Here is a 21,204-nt window from a genome sequence, read left to right as displayed (position 1 = left end):
GGTAATTTCAAATGCCTTCCTGTGGTTATTGACACCAGCTCAAAATTCATATGGGAAACACTTCATTCCTCAGAATCTTCCCAGGCTCTTATCCCTTCTTTGTTGCAGATCTGTACACTTATGGGTTGTTCATGTCCAGCCATGAGCAGAAATCTCTTCTATAATTTCTCCACAATCATGAAGGAGTTCTCCCTCCTCTTCAGGCAAGCACACAACCAGATGTCATAGCTGTCATCTTTTTGGATAAAGGAAGGGCCTGGTATTTCTCTCAGTGGCAGAGCAGATGACTATAGGATTGGGTGGTCTTGTGTGATGGTAGCAATTAGAGCCAGTTGACTTAACAGCACCATGAGCAAAATTTCATCACAGAAATATGGATTCCTCTTCAGTACATTTGTTCAGAGGTGAGGAGGACAATGGGAAACAAGCCTGTGGAGGAAGTGACTGAGAAAGTAGAGCCAGGAAGGAAAAAAGAGAAGATACCAGCCTTGTCATGGCAGAGGAGATCTGTGTGCATGGGGACAAGTGGAGGCTCTTACTCATAAGACAGAAGGGACAATGGTGAATAGCATAGCAGCTTGCATCCCTGACTGCCTGCTGATGGCTATGATGATGGCACTGACATGTGCTGCCTCTGTAAATACTTCTGAGCATGTCTATTTGCCTATGTACCTCACCCTCCATTATTGTAACTCGTGGATTGGACAGATCCACCACAGTGGTATATTTTAATGATAACATCTTTATGCCAGGGCCATGGGAACATTGGAGCCACTTCATCCAAAGAAGAGGGGATGGAAATTAATTTTCTTTGGGTTTTGAGACAGTCCCAACTTGTTTCAGAAGCAATAATAAATGCCCAATGCCCATGTGGGTGTAGAAGACACCCTCCAGATTCAGTACTGAACTATTTGGAGCCCTTACTTTCACGTCCATGGACGGTTTGAGATGCAATCATTATATCCAGTCCTTAAGTAAGGTGACTGGCAAGCCTTCAGAGACCCCTTGTGAAACTGTGACTTGGAAACATCTGAAATACAGCCTTGTGCATTGGTCTATGTGCCACGGGAATATGGGGAAGGCACTTAACCATTCAGGATATAAGTTTGTTGACTGGGGTCAAGGCTATTTTGTCACTAGCTGATACTTCTAGATTCATCAATCATACCTCTGTATATTGGAACATTTCACTAAGCGATTCTAGAGGAGTGATACAGAATTACTTGCCTGGCATGATGGGAGTCTCACATGTCCTTGACCCAGAATCTTACTACCCAATGGATAACTGGGACCAGAACAATGGCATATTTGGGAACTTCCAGCAACAACTAGTTCTATTGCTTCTCAGACTGGGAAGGCATAATTGTTATTTTCATAAAAATTGTAACTGACACCATCAAGCATGTGTGAAGTTGCCTTGTTATTAGCCTTGGGATATGGATATCTGTTAATTTATCACATCCCTGAAAGGACTTACTTCAGCATTTATGATACAAGTGTTGCATAAGTTATTGCACAGAAGCAAACTATTTATGGAACAGATTATACTGGGTTTGACAGGACCAATTGCTGTGGCAGCCACAGAAGCTGTAGCTGGAATAGCGTTACAAACAGCTGTGGAAACTTGGGGTCTCCACTTGATTTTGTTGAGCAATGTCCTAAGGCTTCTCATGCCCTTTGGGGTACATCAGGCATGTATTGATGAATAATTAGAATCTAAATTACAGGATTTACAATCAGTACTTTTATGGTTGGGGATCAAGTGTTAGATTGGCAAAAACATTTATGCTTTCAGTGTGATTGGAACATGACTGATTACTTCATAACCACTTCTCAATTTAATCAGAGCCTTTACAGCTGGATCATGATCAATAACATCTGCAAGATGTGTGTGGAAATCTGAATCTTGATATCACTACCCTAAAAGGTGAGATAGTTCACACCTTCTCTAAACAATTGCCTTTTCAGAACAAGGAAGAGCAGGAGTTGCTTATGCTTTGCAGGTCACAGACCCTTGATCCTGGTGGCAAAGGATCATGCACAATGGTCTTGCGTGTAGCCTTGAACTTATCATGTGCCTTTTCATGCTTCTCTTTGGATGTTGATGGTTCCAAACAAGAATGAATGCCCAAGAGCTCTCAGCTTTATCTCCTGCTGGGTACATTTCTCCACTGTTGCTGGGAGTACAAACCTGTACAACCACTGTGGAAATCAATGTGGCTCTTTCCCAGAAAATTTGTACTAGTTTTACCTTGACACAGCAGCACCACTCCTGGGCATAGATGTAAAAGATGCTCTACCATACAACAAGAACATATGTTCAACCAAGTTCATAGCAGCTCTATTCGTAAGAGCCAGAAAATGGAAACAAACTAGATGGGCCTTAACTGAAGAATGGATACAGAAATTGTGGTACATTTACATAATGGAATACTACTCAGCTATTAAAATGAAGGAAATCATGAAGTCTGCAGACAAATGGATGGAAGTAGAAAAGATTATCTTGTTGAAGTGACCCAGAAGCAGAAAGACACACATGGTATATGCTTGCTTATATTTTAATCATATAGTACAGAATAAACATACTACAATGCACAGATCCCAAGAAGATAAGCCTCATGAGTATCTTAGGCTTCATGTGGGCTCACTAGTTAGAAAAGTGGAGGATTTCTCTGACACAGACTATGTTGCCTGCTTTCTGATCACTTCCCCCTGATGGCACCTCCCTACAAGGCCACAGGGAGGAAGATGAACTCAGTTCTCATGTGAATAGATGAGCTGGGGTGTCTGGGTAGGGAAATAGGAGAGAGAGTGGGACTGGGAGGAGAAGAGGGAAGGGCCCATGACAAAAATGTAAATTGAGTTAATAAAAATTTTACTTGTCTTTCAAAAAGTAAAGAATGGTGAGAAGTCAGGACTCAGTTAAAGAAATGGCACGTGATGGAAAATGCCTTGGAGTGAGAGAAGCTTCAGGAAAAAATTGCAGAAGGCCTTTTTCCCTCAGGAACATTTTGTACCCTGAGTTCTTCCTGGATGTGATCTCCTGCTTCCTGTGACACTTACACTCAATTTATAAGGCATGTTTATTCTCGCTGGATGTCAGAACGTAGCTAAAGATCCCAATCTGGTGTGAGGATATGCTGAGTGCTGGCCTTAATACACCCTGAATCTGCAGATGGCCTCTGCCTTGTTTTTGTATAATCTTGTATAAAATTTTGTATAAATTTTGCCTTGTATTTGACATAATCTATAGGACATACCAGGAAATTGTGTTTGAAGTGGTCTGTCCTGAGAAAGTGCTGGGAAAGGGCTGCTCTGTTTATATTTAAGATGTGTTTACTGACATTTATTTACATGTTTTTCTGAACTCAACCTTCCTTGGATCATTGCTTTCTTTGTTGCATTTGTGTATAAAAGCATACAGAAACTGAAATGAAGTTGTCTACAGCCATGAGACTGCAGTCTTCTTGATTCTTTCACATCCTCAGAGCCCGGGTCCAGCACACAAGATCTTCATAGGTCGGCAAAAGACATGGTGGACACAAGATTCTTCAGAGAAGACATGTGGGTGGAACATGTGCTTGCGTTCAGCAGTAGCTTCTGCCTGGAGACTGAGTACACACAGGCTTGTAGAGGTTCTGTGAGCTGAATGATGTTAGGTTTGGAAAAGCCTCCATCTCAGTATGCAGAGATAATGCGCCTTAACCATTAAAGCAACAAGTTCCCACTATAAAACTACGGGCATGCAAATGTGCCATGTGCAGTGCTGCATGCCTGTCATCTCAGATCCTGGAAGGCTAGCACATAAACTTCATGAGCTGATGCCTGGTCTGGATTCCATAGGAAGTTTAGGGACAGTTTACCCAACAAGGTGGTATCCAGTCTCAGATACAAACCAACAACAACATAGCCTACATTTTCCAAATCTATAGTGATTTGAAAGGCAAAGTTCAATCTATGAATCTGCTTTTTATTTGCATTTGAGTTCAGAAGAAAATTTCCACAATCTTCAGGACACACACACATACACACACACACACACACACAACTAAAATGAACTTGAACTTGAGGATGGGGATTTGGAAGAGTTATAGGAAGGAATGGGAGTGATATACATGTACTGCACATATATGACATTCTCAAAAACTACTATTAAAAAGTAAAAAGTTATTGAAAAAATCAATTGAATGTATTTTATTTAACCATAATACATATTTGAAATTTTGTATTTATTTGTCTTTCATACAGTACATCCTGACCTCAGCTTCTCTTCCCTTCACTCTTCCCTGTTCCCCTTCCCTCTCCCACAGATTCACTACCCACCCACCCAGCCTCCTAGCCCCCTAGTCCCAGAATAGAGCAGGCCTCTCAGGGACATCAACAAAACACAACAAAATAAGATACAATAAGACCCAGCACAAACCTTCACATCAAGACTGCGTGGGGAAGCCCAATAGGAGGAAAAAGGTTCCCAACAGATAGCCCAACTTCCAGGAGTCCCCCTAAAACAGCAAGCTAACAACCATAACATATTTGCAGAGGACCTAGTCTAGACCCGTGCTTGCTGCTTCAGTCTCTGCGAGCCCCATGAGCTCGGAGAGACTGAGTCAGCATTCACATGATGAACACATGTCTGCAACAGATGTGTTCCCAGAGCCTAAAAGGGAAGTGGACACATACCCCCTTCCCTACCCAGAAGCTGTCTCCAGTTGATTACCACTTGCAAGTGAACATTTCCTTTGTTACCAGGGAGTCTACCTGGAGAAAACAGCTAGTCTTAAGGGTAAGCCATATGCCTACAAGTCATTGGACAACAGAAAATGAATTCAACAGCATCTTTGGAGGTTTTTTTGGCTCATAATGTTGTGTCAGGGACTTTTAAAAGTTTATCATTTTTATTTCTTTTTATTTTATTTTTATTTTCCTTCTCTGTTTTTATCCTACACATATTCTGCATATACATTATGGCTTCAAGGTTAGTGTTTTTATGGGATTCCAGAGTGTGAAAACTAGTGTTTCTTGTGCCTTTTCTTGGCCTCTTTTCTTTCTGATGGCTTGTTTTGTTCTATTCAAATGTGTTAGTTTTCTTTTATCTTATTATATTTTCTTTTATTATTATCCCATGAAAGCCTGTTTCTTTCTAATGAGAGACAGAAAGGTGGTAGATATGGATGGGAGGAGAGGTGGGGAGGAACTGAGAAAAGTTCCCAGATGGAAAAACATAACCCAGGATATGTTATGTGAGGAAAGAAATCTATTTTCAACAAAGGCAAAAAAGATGAGGACATGAAAGTGGGAGGAGGTCACGTTGGAGAGTCCAGGATGAGTCAGATTAGGGAATTGCATGAATAAAATAAAGATACATTGTATATGTTTATGAAATTGTCAAAGAAAACATTAGAAAATATTTTAATACACTCTTATTCTTCCTTCTTGTTTAGCTTCTTTAGGTCAGTAGACATAAAAAGCATATCAAAGTAGCTATGTTTTTAAAAGTCTTTAGTGAATTTAAAGAAAGAATTGTTTAAGGCCTTGCCTTTAATTGGGCTGCATGGTACTGGCATAGAAACAGGATGGTGAATTAAAGGAACCGAATAGAAGACCCAAAAATAAACCCACACACTTATGGACACCTGATATTTGACAAAGATGCCAAAACCATATAATGGAAAAAAGATAGCATCTTCAACAAATGGTGCTGGTATAAGTGGATAGCTATATGTAGAAAAATGCAAATAGATCCATACTTATCACCCTGCACAAAACTAAAGTCCAAGTGAATCAAAGACCTCAACATAAAACCAGACATATTAAATCGGTTAGAAGACAAAGTGGGGAAGAGCCTTGAACTCATTGGCACAGGAGACAACTTCCTGAACAGAACACCAACAGCACAGGCTCTAAGAGCAACAATCAATAAATGGGACCTCATGAAACTGAAAAGCTTCTGGAAAGCAAAGGACACTGTCATCAAGACAAAACGACTGCCTACAGATTGGGAAAGAATCTTCACCAACCCTATATCTGAGACAGGGCTAATACCAGTATATATAAAGAACTCAAGAAGTTAAAGAGCAACAAATCAAATAATCCAATTCAAAAATGGGGGTACCGAGCTAAACAGAGAATTCTCAATAGAGGAATATTGAATGGCAGAGAAACACTTAAAGAAATGTTTAATGTCCTTAGTAATCAGGGAAATGCAAATCAAAACGACCCTGAGATTTCACCTTACACCCATCAGAATGGCTGAGATCAAAAACTCAAGTGACAACACATGCTGGAGAGGATGTGGAGAAAGAGGAATCCTCCACTGCTGGTGGGAATGTAAACTTATACAACCACTTTGGAAATCAATCTGGTGCTTTCTCAGACAACTAGGAATAGTTGTCCTCAAAATCCTGCTCTACCACTTCTAGGTGAGGGACCACCGGGGGATGAGAAAAAACACTGTGATTATTTGAATTGAAGCCAGGTGCAGTTAGCTCTTGAAGGGCAGGGTGAACTGTTCTGAGAAAAGCCATTAACAACCAGCTGTAAACTATCTACAACCAGCTGTAAACTATAGAGCAAAAGTGATCTGATTTTCAGGTATAAAAACCCTGTGCTTTGCATGTTCTGGGTCATCTCCTGTCTTTGGAGGGGCAACCCCATCGCTATTGGAATGAACCTCTTGCTTTTGCATCGAGTTGTGGTCTGTGAGTATTCCTGGGAAGGGCGCGATCCTGAGCTCCTGAGCTCTGAGACTCCAGGTCTTACATTTTGGTGCGTTGGCCGGGAAACGTTGTGCCTCTTCCCCAACCCTCACCAGACTGGGCTTGGAGGTCGAGCTCGGAACAGGTTAGTCTGATTTCTGTTATTCTTGTCTCTATTTTATCACTCTGTTTTTGTTTAGGTGCCTATCTGGACCTTTTTGGTCATCTGATCAGTCGTTGTGACAGACAGATATGTCAGAATATCGCTTGACTGGGAAACTGGAGGACGCTCCAGATTCCCTTTGGGAGGCTAGGTCTAGGACGATCCTCCTCCCATCTGTTTCTTGTTGGAGATGGCAGATGCCAGGCAGCCTCTCAATCAGAATTCTGTGGTACTACCTGCAAGGGCATCCTTGTCTAATTGCCTGTCTTGTTCTCTTTGTCTCTGTCGTTGTTGCTTTTTTGACTTTCTTGAGGGATGACTATTATGGAACAGACTGTGACTACACTTTTATCCCTCACCCTTGGTCATTTCTTGGAGATGAGATATAGAGCACATAACCTTTCAGTTGAAGTTAAAAAGGGAAAATGGCAAACTTTCTGCTCCTTGGAGTGGCCTACTTTTCAGGTTGGATGGCCACCGGAGGGCACCTTTCACCTTAACAAGATCCTTGCTGTCAAGATTAAGACCCTCCAGACCCCAGGAGGCCACCCTGATCAGGTTCCCTATATTCTGACTTGGAAGGATTTAGTTTGTCACCCACCTCCTTGGTTGCGCCCCTTTATTCTTCCCACAGGGACTTCCCCAACAGCCATCTGTGTGGTCAAGGAGGAGAAGATACTTGCCACTCCAGATACAGATTTCCTTCTTTTTGACCTTCCGCCTCCTTATCTGCCAGCTCTTCCTCCCACTAATCCCCAAGCTCTGATTTGTTTGAATCTGTCCTATTCTCACACCAGCCCACTTGTGATGATTGCCAGCAACTCTTTCAGGCCCTCCTGACTACCGAGAAATGGGGACAGGTCCTCCTTGAGGCAAGAAATAATGTGTCGGGAATGGACAAGAGACCTTCCTTCCTCCCTAATGAGATTGATGATGGCTTTCCCCTCACCTGCCCCAACTGGGATTACAACACACCTGGAGGTAGGGAATGCCTGAGGTCTATCACCAGACTCTAATAGCGGGTCTCTGTGGGGCCTCTTGAAAGCCCACCAATTTGATAAGGTAAGAGAGATGGTTCAGGGGCCAGATGAATCTCCTTGCAGCCTTTCTTGAATGGCTGATGGAGGCATACTGCCAGTTTACGCCCTATGACCCTACGTCAGATGAGCATAAGGCAATGGTGACTACAACCTTTATAGACCAGTCAGCCAGAGATATTCGTAGAAAACTCCAAAAAATAGAGGGTTTACAGGACAAGTCATTGAAGGATTTAGTGCAGGTAGCAGAAAAGGTTTTCTGCAGCTGGGAGACTGAAGAAGAGAAAGAGGAAAGAAAGCAGAAAGAGCAGGAAGTGAGAGAAAGAGAAAGGGATAAGAGGCAAGACAGAAAGTTGACTAAGATCCTAGCCACCATAGTGCAGGAGAGTTGTACTGATAGGGAGAGAGTTCCTGGCAATCAGAGGGGCCCTATGTCTAAGGATCAGTGTGCCTACTGCAAGGAGAAAGGACACTGGATCAAGGATTGTCCCAAAAGGAAGAAAAAGCCAGAAAAACAGAACACTCGAGCCATTGAGATCTAACCCTGGGCCTAACCCTGGGCCATGATAGCAACTAGGGGGGACAGGGTTCAGCCCCCCTCCCTGAGCCCAGGGTAACCTTTAAGGTGGAGGGGAAGCCAGTCCACTTCTTGGCCGACACTGGTCCCCAGCATTCTGTTCTGTTACAAGACTTTGGAGCTAAAAAAGAGAAAAAATTGTGGGTCCAAGGAGCCACTTGATGTAAACAATATTCATGGACTACCCGAAGAACAGTGGACCTTGGAGTGGTCTGGGTATCCCACTCATTCTTAGTTGTCCCCAAGTGCCCGTACCCACTGTTAGGACGAGATATCATAACTAAGATAGGGGCCCATATTCATTTTAGACCAGATGGCCCACAGGTGACAGACAGTAAAGGGGATCCCATTCATGTGCTGATGATTCAACTGGAAGATGAATACCGCCTGTTTGAAAAGGTGGTACGTCTGGAAAAAAGACATTGGTGGCTAGAGAGATATCCCAGGGCATGGGATGAAATGGCTGGCCTAGGAAAAGCAGATAAACAGCCCCCAGTTTAGATAGAGCTGAAGCCTCAGGCTACCCTGATCGTGGTGCGACAATATCCAATGTCTAAGGAAGTCCGTGATGGGATCCGCCCTCACATACAATGGCTCCTTGACTTAGGGGTTCTTAAAAGGTGCCAATACACCTGGAATACTCCATTGCTGCTGGTTCAAAAGCCTGGGAGCAATGACTATCGACCTGTACAAGACTTGAGGGAAGTTAACAAACAGGTCACCGACTTATATCGTACCATGCCCAACCCGTATAACCTGATGAGTTCCCTTCCCCCTGACAGGGTTTGGACCTTCAGGATGCATTCTTTTGTCTTCAACTTAGCCCTACCAGCCAAGACATTTTCACTTTCAGATGGAAAGACCCGGACTCAGGGGTCTCGGGCCAGCTTACATGGACTCGACTTCCTCAAGGGTTTAAAAATTCCCCTGCCATATTTGATGAAGCCCTACTCTTGGGACCTGGTGCACTTCCGGGCCACCAATCCCCAGGTAACTCTTCTCCAATATGTGGATGGCATTCTATTAGCTGCAGATTGTAAAGAAACCTGCCTTGAAGCCACCGACTGGCTGTTGCAAGAGCTGTGTGAGCTTGGCTACAGAGCGTCGGCGAAAAAGGCCCAGCTCTGCAGGAAACAGGTCAGTTATCTGGGATATATATTAAGAGAGGGAAAGAGATGGCTATTGGAGGCTAGAAAAGAGACTGTATTTCATATTCCCCCTCTGTGGACTACTAAACAACTGAGGAAATTTTTAGGTACAGCGGGGTTTTGCCGGCTGTGGATTCCAGGATTTGCTGAGATGGCAGCCCCTTTGCATGCCCTTACAAAGGGCAATGACTCTTTCATCTGGGGAAAGGATGAACAAGCCGCATTTGATAATATCAAACAAGCCTTAATGTCGGCCCCAGCATTGGGACTCCCTGATGTGACCAAACCCTTCCATCTCTATGTGGCCGAGAATCAGGGAATGGCCAAAGGGGTGCTAACACAGAAAATTGGACCCTGGAAGAGACCTGTAGCCTATCTATCCAAAAAGCTTGATTCAGTAGAAGCAGGATGGCCAACCTGCCTGCGAATAGTAGTGGCAGTGGTGGCACTAGTAAAAGATGGAGACAAACTGACTCTGGGACAAGACCTCACCATCTATGCTCCTCATGCCCTTGAGAGTGTCATAAGGCAGCCACCTGATTGCTGGCTCATGAATGCCTGCATGACGCATTACCAGGCTTTGCTCTTGAATAATGATAGAGTCACCTTTGTCCCAGCGACAGGGCTAAACCCTGCCACCTTATTGCTGGATCCAGAAATCTAGCCCCTGGATTATGATTGTTTGCAGGTTCTAGCAGTGGAACAGGGATGGCGAAAGGACTTGAAAGATCAACCTCTGCCTGATGCTGAGGTGATATACTATACGGATGGGAGCAGTTTTTTGGAGAACAGGAAGAGAAAGGCAGGGGCAGTGGTGGTAGATGAACACAAGGTAATATGGGCCCAGGCGTTGCCAGAGGGCACTTCTGCTCAGTGAGCTGAATTGATTGCTCTAACCCAGGCATTAACTCTGGGAAAGGGTAAAAAGATAAACATCTACACTGATAGTTGGTACGCCTTCACAACAGCCCATGTGCATGTGGCCATCTATCAGCAGAGAGGCCTGCTAACATCAGCCGGTAAAGAGATCAAAAATAAAAATGAGATTCTGGCTTTGCTCAATGCTTTGTTGCTGCCCACCAAGGTAAGCATTATTCATTGCCCGGGACAACAAAAGGGAAATTCCAGGGCAGCAAAGGGAAATAACATGGCTGGTCAGGAGGCTAAAGCAGCCGTTAGAGGAAACTCTGTCCCAGTGGTACTGACCACTGAGCTGCTCAGAGTAGAACGACTAAATTACTCAGAAAGTGACTTAAAGCTAAAACAGCAAACAAACAAACAAACAAACAAACAAACAAAAAAACCACAGGGGATATTTGACACTGATGTGGGGGCACGGATTGACTCCAAAGGTAAGATCATTCTACCACAGGGAGACGCTGAGAAATTAATAACTCAGATGCATAAGTGGACTCACTTGGGGGCAAAGAAATTGGCTCAAATTGCCCACCAATCCCAGTACTGAATACTAAACCTCACCACCCTGACTGAGAGAGTGACTTGGGAGTGTGAACCCTGTCAGAGGGTAAACATAGGTAAGAATTTCCAGAGCCCAGGGAAGTGGCTGAGAGGAACTAGACCCAGAATGCATTGGGAAGTAGATTTCACTGAAATTAAACCAGCCAGGTACGGCAATAAATATCTCCTGGTCTTTGTGGACACCTTCTCAGGATGGGTGGAAGCTTTTCTCACAAAGAAAGAAACCACTCTGGTCATAGCCAAAAAGATTCTGGAAGACATCTTTCCTTGGTTTGGTATTCCAAAGGTCATTGGGTCAGACAATGGGCTGGCCTTGGCTGCTCAGGTAAGGTGGCCAGGTTTCTGGGGCTCAATTGGAAATTACATTGTGCTTATAGACCCCAAAGTTCAGGACAGGTAGAAAGAATGAATAGAACTCTAAAAGACACTCACCAAATTGACCATGGAGACTGGCAGTGACTGGGTGGTGCTCCTTCCCTTGGACCTAGAGTCAGAAATACTCCCTCCCTATTAGGCCTGACTCCCTTCAAACTACCATATGGGGTTCCTGCTCCCCTGACTCTTCTTGGGGACCCCCTTGACATAACTAGTGGTAACTCTGACTTGTCCAGGCTGAAAGGACTGCATCTTATTCAGAAAGAAATTTGGAGCAAGGTTGGCAGTGCATGTGTGCCTGGGTCCTGGGAGGTGCCCCATCAGTTCCAGGTTGGAGATCTGGTATATGTGCAACAACACCACAGCCAGAATCTGGAACCCTGGTGGAAGGGTCCTTATTACATCCTGCTCACCACCCCAACTGCCGTCAAAGTAGAGGGCATTGCAGCTTGGATCCATGTGTCACACATTAAGCCTGCTCTTCATCAACCTGCTGACACCTGGACAGTCCAAGCCTCCAGCAACCCGCTAAAAATGAAACTCATCAGGGACAATGAGCTCTCCGACCAGTACTTGCCTTCGTCAGGGAACGTGTAAGTGTGGTTCAGGTCCTGATGATCCAGAGACAGTATCAACCTCTCCCTAAGGTTGATCCACAATTTTAGGGTTAAAATTGAGGCAAAAAGAAAAGGGAGGAATGAGGGACCACCGGGAGATGAGAAAAACAACTGTGATTATTTGAATTGAAGCCAGGTGCAGATAGCTCTTGAAGGGCAGGGTGAACTGTTCTGAGAAAAGCCATTAACAACCAGCTCTAAACTGTCTACAACCAGCTGTAAACTATAGAGCAAAAGTGATCTGATTTTCAGGTATAAAAACCCTGTGCTTTGCATGTTCTGGGTCATCTCCTGTCTTTGGAGGGGCAACCCCATCGCTATTGGAATGAACCTCTTGCTTTTGCATCGAGTTGTGGTCTGTGAGTGTTCCTGGGAAGGGCGCGATCCTGAGCTCCTGAGCTGTGAGACTCCAGGTCTTACACTAGGCATATATCCAAAAGATGCTCAAGTATACAACAAGGACATCTGCTCAACCATGTTTGTAGCAGCTTTATTTGTAATAGCCAGAAGCTGGAAATAGCCCAGATGCCCCTCAGTTGAGGAATGGATACAGAAATTGTGGTACATCTACACAATGGAATATTACTCTAAAGGACTCTTAATTAGTATAAAGAATCCTTGAGAGTTTGGTAGAATTCATTACTGAATCCATCTGGGCTTTTCATTGTGGACAGGAGTTTAATAAGAGCTTCAGTCTTGTTGATTGTAATGGGTCTGTTTAAGTTATTTATATCATCAAGGCTTAATTTTATAGGTGGTTGCATTTAGAAATTCTTCCATTTCTTCTGCATTATCCATAATTTCAAATATTATTTTTTATAGAAATTAAATATGTCTGTATTTCACCATATTCCATTGTAATGACACCCTTCTGATTTCTAATTTTATTAATTTGCATCTCCTCCTTCTTTCCTTTGGTCAGATTAGCTAAGGCATTGTCAACCTTAATTTTGTCAACGAACCAACCCTTTGGTTGATTTGTTAATTTAGTATGAAGTATCTATATTTCATTAATTTCTTCCCTAACTTTATTAGTTTTTTTCTTTTTGCATCTACTGATTGAATGATTGCTGGTTTTGGAGAGCCTTGAGATGCACCATTAGGCTATTTATTTGATACAACTCAGATTATTTAATATGAGCACTTATCTTTTTAAACTTTCCTTTTATTATAGCCTTACCTACAGCCCAGAAATTCTGATAGGATGTTTTCATTATTATTTGTTTCTGGAATATTTTTTTTATTTCTCTCTCTGATTTTTTGAATGACCCACTGTTCATTCTTATCTTTTACCTTGTAAAAAATCAATTCAAAGTAGATTAGAAACTTCAAGAAGAGAACATAGGAGATGAGCTTCATGATATTGGGGTAATCCAGAAGCAGTATCCAGTTGATTGCCACTTGCAAATAAAAATTAGTCTTCTCCAAGGGAGTCATACTGGGGAAAAAACCCCCACTCTTAAGGGAAGGTGGCATGATGAGCAGTAAATAACCCCAAACCAAACAACCAAAACAAATAACAAATTATTCATCTTGGGTTTAATATTTACATGTGCTTGCTAAGTTCCTTCTGAACAGACTCATTTTTTTCTCTTCAAGTTACTTACTCAATGTTTGTAATGGTAATGATTTAGAAATGATTTTATATCTTGAATTAAACTCAATACTATTTTTAAAAATTAACTCAATGGCATCTTTGGAAGTTCTTTATCTCATAATGCTAAGTCATGGCATTTTTCCTCTACCTTACAGGCCCTTTTCCTTCTGGGTTTGGGTTTTTATGGGAATCTTCTGTGAGACTATATGTGTCTCTGTGTCTACATGAATTTCTTGTGCTTTTTTCCTTTGTTTCCTTTTTTGTTTGGTTGTTTTTGTCATATTGTAGCTTTTAAATTTCATCTGATTTTATCATTTGTTTTCCAAGGAGAGACAAGAAGTTGTGGATCTGGGTAGGAGAGGAGGAAGTGGAGAGGAGGAGCTGGGAAAAGTAGGAGGATGGAAACTGTAATCATAATACAGTGTATGAAAAAAATCTACTTTCAATAAAAGAGCAAAAGACATTGAATTATTCAAGAACTTCTTAAATAGAACATCAACAGCACAGGAACTAACCCAAAAATCAACTTCATAAAAATACAAATGCCTTTGTTCAGCAAAGAAAATAATCATTAGAGTGTACATTCTACAGAATGGGAGAAAATCTTTACCAGATACACTTGAGACAAGAAACTAGTACCCAGAATTTACAAAGTATCACAGAATGTAGATGACAAGGAGGTAAAACCAGCCAACAAATGTGTGAATGAAACAAAGTGATACCTTTCTAAAAAAGAAACACAAATGAGCAATAACTATCTAGTAAAGTGTTCAATATTCCTAGACGTCAAGGAAATTCAAATTAAAATTGCTGTGAGATACCACCTCACCTCAGTCAGAAATGGTTACCACCAAAAAATCTTACAACAAATGTTGGAGAGAACAGAGATAAAGAACCCTCACTCACTAGTGTGGGGGTGCAAAATTTATACAACCATTATGAGAGTCAATTTTGAGATTTCTCAAACTACCACACGCCCCTGCTATTTCCATTCTGGGAACACACCCATAGATTGCCACTTCCCACCAGAGAGATATTTGAACACATATGGGTTTTTTGCTGCTTTATTCACTATAGCAAAGAACTAGATCTTAAGAAACTATACAGTAGCAAACCAAATAATCCAATTAAGACATGGGTACAGACCTAAACAGGTAATTATCAAAAGAGGAATTTCTTCTATTTATTGATTAGTACAATTAATTCACTTTGTATCCCAGCTCTAGCCCCCTCCCTTGTCCCCTCCTAATCTCACTTTTTCTCCCTCTTTTCCTCCCATGCCTCTCTCTGAGTACACTGCTACAGGAGGTCCTCTTCCCCTTCCATCTGACCCTAGCCTATCAAGTCTCATCAGGACTGGCTGCTTTAACTTCCTCTGTGGCCTGGTACAGCTGCACTCCCCAAGGGACAGTTGATAAAAGAACCAGCCAATGAGTTCATGTCAGATACAGCCTCTGCTCTCCTTACTAGGGAATTCACTTGGAGACTGAGCTGCCATGGGCTACATGTGAGCAAGGAGTCTATGTTATCTCCATGCATGGTCTTGGAGTATTGGTATTTGCAAAGACCCCTGGGCCCAGATTTTTTTTTGTTCTGTTGCTCTACTTGTGGAGTTACTGTCTCCTCCAGGTCTTTCCATCTTCCCCTTCTTTCATAAGATCCCTGCACTCTGTCAAAAGTTTATCTATGAGTCTCAACATCTGCTTCAATATCCCACTAGTAGAGTATTTCAGAGGCTCTCTCTGGTAGGCTTCTGTCCTGTTCCCTGTTTTCTTATGCTTCTGATGTCTATCCTGTTTGCTTTCTGAGTAAGGACTGAGAAAGTTCCTTAGGGTCCTCCCTTTTGTTTAGCTTTTTTAGGAGTATAGATTTTAGTATGTTTATCCTATATTATACGTCTAATATCCACTTATAAGTGAATATATACCATGTGTGTCTTTCTACTCCTGGGTCACCTCACTCAGGATGATCTTTTCTAGTTCCCAACATTTTCCTGCAAATTTCATGATTTGTTTTTCATTTTTAATTGCTGAGTAGTATTCCATTGTGCAAATATACAACAGTTTCCTTGTCCATTCCTTAGTTCAGGGACATCTGGGTTGTTTCCAGATTCTGGCCATTATGAATAAAGTTGCTACAAACATGGTTGAGCAAATGTCCTTGTTGTGTACTTGAGCATATTTTTGGATATATGGCTAGGCGTTGTATAGCTGGATCTTGAGGAAGCACTATTCTTAATTTTCTGAGAAAGCACCAGGTGATTTCCAAAGTGGTTGTACAAATTTATATTCCCACCAGCAATGGGGGAGGGTTCCCCTTTCTCCACATTCTCTCCAGCATGTGTTTCACTTGAGTTTTTAATTTTAGACATTTTCAGGGTTGTTTTGATTTGCATTTTCCTGATGACAAACGGCATTGAGCATTTCTTTAAGTTTCTCTGCGATTCAATACTCCTCTATTGAGAACTCTCTGTTTAGCTCTGTACTCCATTTTTTAATTGGATTACTTGATTTGTTGTTGTTTACTTTTGTGAGTTCTTTATATATTCTGGATATAAGACCTCTGTCAGATATAGGGTTGGTGAAGATTCTTTCCCAGTCCATAGGCTGTCATTTTGTTCTGATGACAGTGTCCTTTGCATTACAGAAGCTTTTCAGTTTTATGAATCCCATTTATTGATTGTTGATCTTAGAGCCTGTGCTGTTGGTGTTCTGTTCAAGAAGTTGTCTCCTGTGCCAATGAGTTCAAGGCTCTTCCCCACTTTTTTCTTTTAACAGGTTTAGTGTGTCTGATTATATGTAGAGGTCTTTGATCCACTTGGACTTTAGTTTTTTGCAGGGTGATAAGTATGGATTTATTTTCATTTTTCTACATGTAGCCATCCAGTTAGACCAGAGCCATTTGTTGAACATACTATCTTTTTTCCATTGTATGGTTTTGGCATTTTTGTTAAAAATCAAATATCCATAGGTGCGTGGGTTTATTTTTGGATCTTCTAGTCTATTCCATTGATCCACCATTCTGTTACTCTGCAAGTACCATGCTGTTTTTATTTTTATTGCTCTGTAGTACATCTTGAGATCAGGGATGGAGATACCTCCAGATGATCTGTTGTTGTACAGGACTGTTGTAGCAAATCTGTTTTGTTTTGTTTTTCCATATGAAACTGAGATTTGTTTTTTCAAGGTCACTAAAGTATTGTGTTGGTATTTTGATGGGAATTGCATTGAATCTGTAGATTGCTTTTGTCAGATTGGCCATTTTTCACCATGTTAATCCTACCAATCTATGAGCATGGGAGATGTTTCCATCTTCTGACATCTTCTTTGATTCAAAAGAGGAATTTCTTTTTTTTTTTTCAATGCAGTTTATTCAGGAACATTGAACAATCCTCGGACCCCGGGGAAAGCCAGCCCACAGCTTAAATAGCCTCTGGGTAGCCAACCCAGGCGTGCCATGGGGGCGATGCAGATAGGTCCACATACATGGAAGCAAGCCAGATCCTCGGCCTTAGCCAAATGTGGAGTTGTTCGTGACAGAGAGCACTCACCATCGGGAAGGTGGAAGGCGGAAACCAGCTCCATCTTTAAGGCATAGCATTCCGCAGCTCTCTACAGTTCCCCCTTTTTGTTTTAGACGCATCAGGCAAGAGTAGAGGTCTGATCTCTGATATTAGAAATAAATTGGGACTTTGTACAGATGTTCATTTAGGTGTCATCCACCCAAAGAGCATCAGACCCGTCTGATACCTTTTTCTCAGAGGCGGGACCTGGGGCATCAACCCGCATGCAATCAGACATGCTCTTCTCTGGGTCCAAAGCGGCTGACCCTGAGTGCAGTGCTTAGCCTCGCATCCTGAGCGTATCATTTTAGCTTTTTATGGTATCCAACCATGCTTGGGGAGAATGTCCTGCTTCAATGGCTGTAAAGGCCTGAATGATCATGGCTGCATCACACTGTTGTGAGAATCTAATCTTGCATATATACCACAGGCAAACCAAGGAGACCAACACCAGAAGGCCTGCTAACACTCCCATGCCCGCCCATTCCTTCAGATGATTCATGGCTGCAGCAATCCATGTTGATAATCCTGTGGCTAGTCCTGCGTCCACTCCGGTAGAATTTACTGTGACAATGGCCACTCTCAGCTGCTCCATCGTAGTATCGAATTCTCCAGTCCAATTACCTAAAATATAGCTCAACAATTGTTTAGACAGATTTGCAGCGCAGGAAAAATTCTCATGTTGTATGCTAGTGACACAAAGTCCAGCATACTTTCATTGACAGCCAGGTTGAGCGATTTGCCATAGGGTATCAATTTGCTCCTGCAAGAGGTCAATCCTCTGATTGAACACCATCAAGCTTCCTTTTAGTTGAGCATTAATTCCTTTATGTACAACTAAGGCATGAGCTACATTGGCTAAATGATTATTCAGGGTCTGAGCAGTCTGCCCAGTATGACTCATGGCTAATGCCCTGGTGGTAGCTCCAACAGCCATCAATGAGATGGTAGTAACAATGGTGGCTGTAGTTCCAAGATCCCTTTTCTGTCTGAAGAGAGTCATAGCGTGAGGGGCATCAATGGGCACAGGCACCCAGTGAGGCATGCGAGTAACCAGGGCATACCTAACTTTACTAGCATTCCAGCATTGGGCAAAAAAGCAAGTATCATTACCACAATTACTTGGCTCTATCTGGCTAATAATGAATAAAAATGGGGGATATAGACAAACAGGTGTGGGCTTATAGGAAATATTATGAGAAGCCTTAACCCCTTGTTGGAACATCCTGCGTCAGTTCTAGAACTAGCAGTGGTGGTGTCTGAGGTCTGAGTAGGTTTAGGAGACCATTGCCCCCAGGGGCGAGACGTGCTCCATGCCAATTGACTAACTCCATGTTTTCCTCCAATTTTGAAAGTCATTTAAGGTTCTTAAATTATTTTTTCCCTTTTTTCTTAAATTTTTCATCAATTACACTTTATTCATTCTGCATCCCCCCATAAGCCCCTCCCACCTCCCATCCCAATCCCACCCTCCCTCCTCCCTCTGCTTGCATGCCACTCCCCAAGTCCACTAATAGGGGAGGTTCTCCGCTCCTTTCTGATCTTAGTCTGTCAGTTCACATCAAAAGTGGCTGTATTGTCCTCTACTGTGGCCTGGTAAGGCTGCTCCCCCCCCAGAGGGAGGTGATCAAAGAGCAGGCCAATCAGATTATGTCAGAGGCAGTCCCTCTTCACATTACTATGTAACCCAATTGGACTCTGAACTGCCCTGGGCTACATCTGTGCAGGGGTTCTAGGTTATCTCCATGAATAGTCCTTGGTTGGAGTATGAGTCTCTGGGAAGTTCCCTGTGTTCAAATTTTCTTGTTCTGTTGCTCTCCTTGTGGAGACCCTGTCCTCTCCAGCTCTTACTATTTCCCAGTTCTTACCTAAAATTCCGTTCACTTGCCCAACAGTTGCCCCTCCGGCTCAGCATCTGCTTTGATAGTCTGAAGGGCAGAGGCTTTCAGAGGCCCTCTGTGGTAGGTTCCTAGGTTGTTTCCTGTTTTCTTCTTCTTCTGATGTCCATCCTCTTTGCCTTTCTGGATGGGGATTGGATGTTTTAGTTAGGGTCCTCTCTCTTGCTTAGTTTCTTTAGATGCACAGGTTTTAGTGGGTTTGTCCTATGTTGTATGTCTATATGAGTGAGTATATACCATGTGTGTCTTTTTGCTTCTGAGACAACTCACTCAGGATGATCCTTTCCAGATCCCACCATTTACCTGCAAATTTCATGATTTCCTTATTTTTCATTGCTGAGTAATATTCCATTGTGTAGATGTACCACAATTTCTGCATCCATTCTTCAGTTGAGGGGCATCTGGGTTGTTTCCAGCTTCTGGCTATTACAAATAAAGCTGCTACAAACATGGTTGAGCAAATGTCCTTTTTGTGTACTTGAGCCTCAAAAGAGGAATTTCTAATGGCCAAGAAGCACTTAAAAATGCTCAACATCCTTAGCCCTCAGAGAAATACAAATCAAAGCAACTCTGCAATTCCATCCTACACCTGTCTGAATGGCTAAGACCAAAGACACAAGCAATATCTCATTCTTGAGAGGAGCAAAGGGAACACTCCTCCATTGCTGGTCAGAATGAAAACTTTTCAAACACTCTGGAAATCAATATGGTAACTTCTCAGAAAATTGGGAATCAATATACCTCAAAACCCAACTATACCACTCCTGGGAATATACTCAAAGGATGCTCCACCATACCACAAGGAAAATTGGTCAAATTTGTTCATAGCAGCTTTATTTGTAATAGTCAGAAACTGGAAACAACCCAGATGTCCCTCAGCTGCAGAATGGATAAAGAAAATGTGGTACATTTGTACACTAGTATATTACTCAGCTATTAGAAACAAGGAAACCTTGAAAATTTCAGGCAAATGGATGGAACTAGAAAAGATCATCCTGAATGAGGTAACCAAGAACCAGAAGATGGTATGTAGTCACTTATAAGTGGATATTAGCTGTAAAGTACAGGATAACTGTGCTGTAATTTATGGACCAAAGAAGCTAAGTAACAATAAGTGTTGGGGAGTGGCACATGAATCTCACTGAGAAGGGAGCAGCGAATAGACATTGTGGGTAGATGGAGACTGGACAGGATGGGAAGGGGAAGGGAATAGGAGGGGTCAGGTGTGGGTAGGCTGGGAGAAGAGAGTACTTGGAGAGGCAACTGGAAAGAGGGAAGAAATTCTGGATGAGCTACAAATCTAGGCCAATGCAAACTCCCAGGAATCTATGAGGTTGACTCTCGCTAAGACTTCTAGCAATAGGGGCTACAGAGCCTGAACTGGCTATCTTCTGTGACCAGGCAAGACTCTCAGTTGAGGGATTCTGACACTAACTCAGCCTCAAAACCTTGACCTACAATATGTCCTGCCTACAAGATGCGTTGCTGTAAGGTGGCCGAAGAAAGTTGGGAAGTGGACAACCAATAAATGGTCCTGTTTGAGACCCATGCCACTAGAAGGAGCCCATGCCTGACCTGCCCAGATGGCGAGGACCCAGGGTCTGGGTAGCCAGAGATCGAGGATAGAAAACAATTTTTAATGATGTTCTGCTATGCTCATAGATTTGTGTCTAGCTTAATTGTCATCAGAGGCTTCACACAGCAACTGATGGAAATAGGTTATAGAGAAAAGAGCCAAACATTAGGCAGAGATTAGGGAATTCCATGGAAGTGGAGGAAGAAGGGTTGTAGAACCCAGAGGGGTCAAAGACACCATAAGAAAACAACCCACAATATCAACTAACCAGTGCTTAAGGAGGCTCACAGAGACTGAACTACCAACCAGGGAGCCTGCATGGGACTGACTCTACATGTTACAGTTGTGTAGCTTGATCTTCTTGTAGGACTCCTAACAGTGGGATCAGGAGCTATCACTGTTGCCTGTCTTTGGGAGCCTTTCTCCCTACTAGGTTAATAGAGGAGGAGGTACCCAGTCTTACTGCAACTTGATATACCA

The sequence above is a fragment of the Meriones unguiculatus genome, chromosome 4 (assembly GCF_030254825.1).
Source record: "Meriones unguiculatus strain TT.TT164.6M chromosome 4, Bangor_MerUng_6.1, whole genome shotgun sequence".
Lineage (NCBI taxonomy): Eukaryota > Metazoa > Chordata > Mammalia > Rodentia > Muridae > Meriones > Meriones unguiculatus.
Note: the sequence above shows the minus strand (reverse complement) of the source record.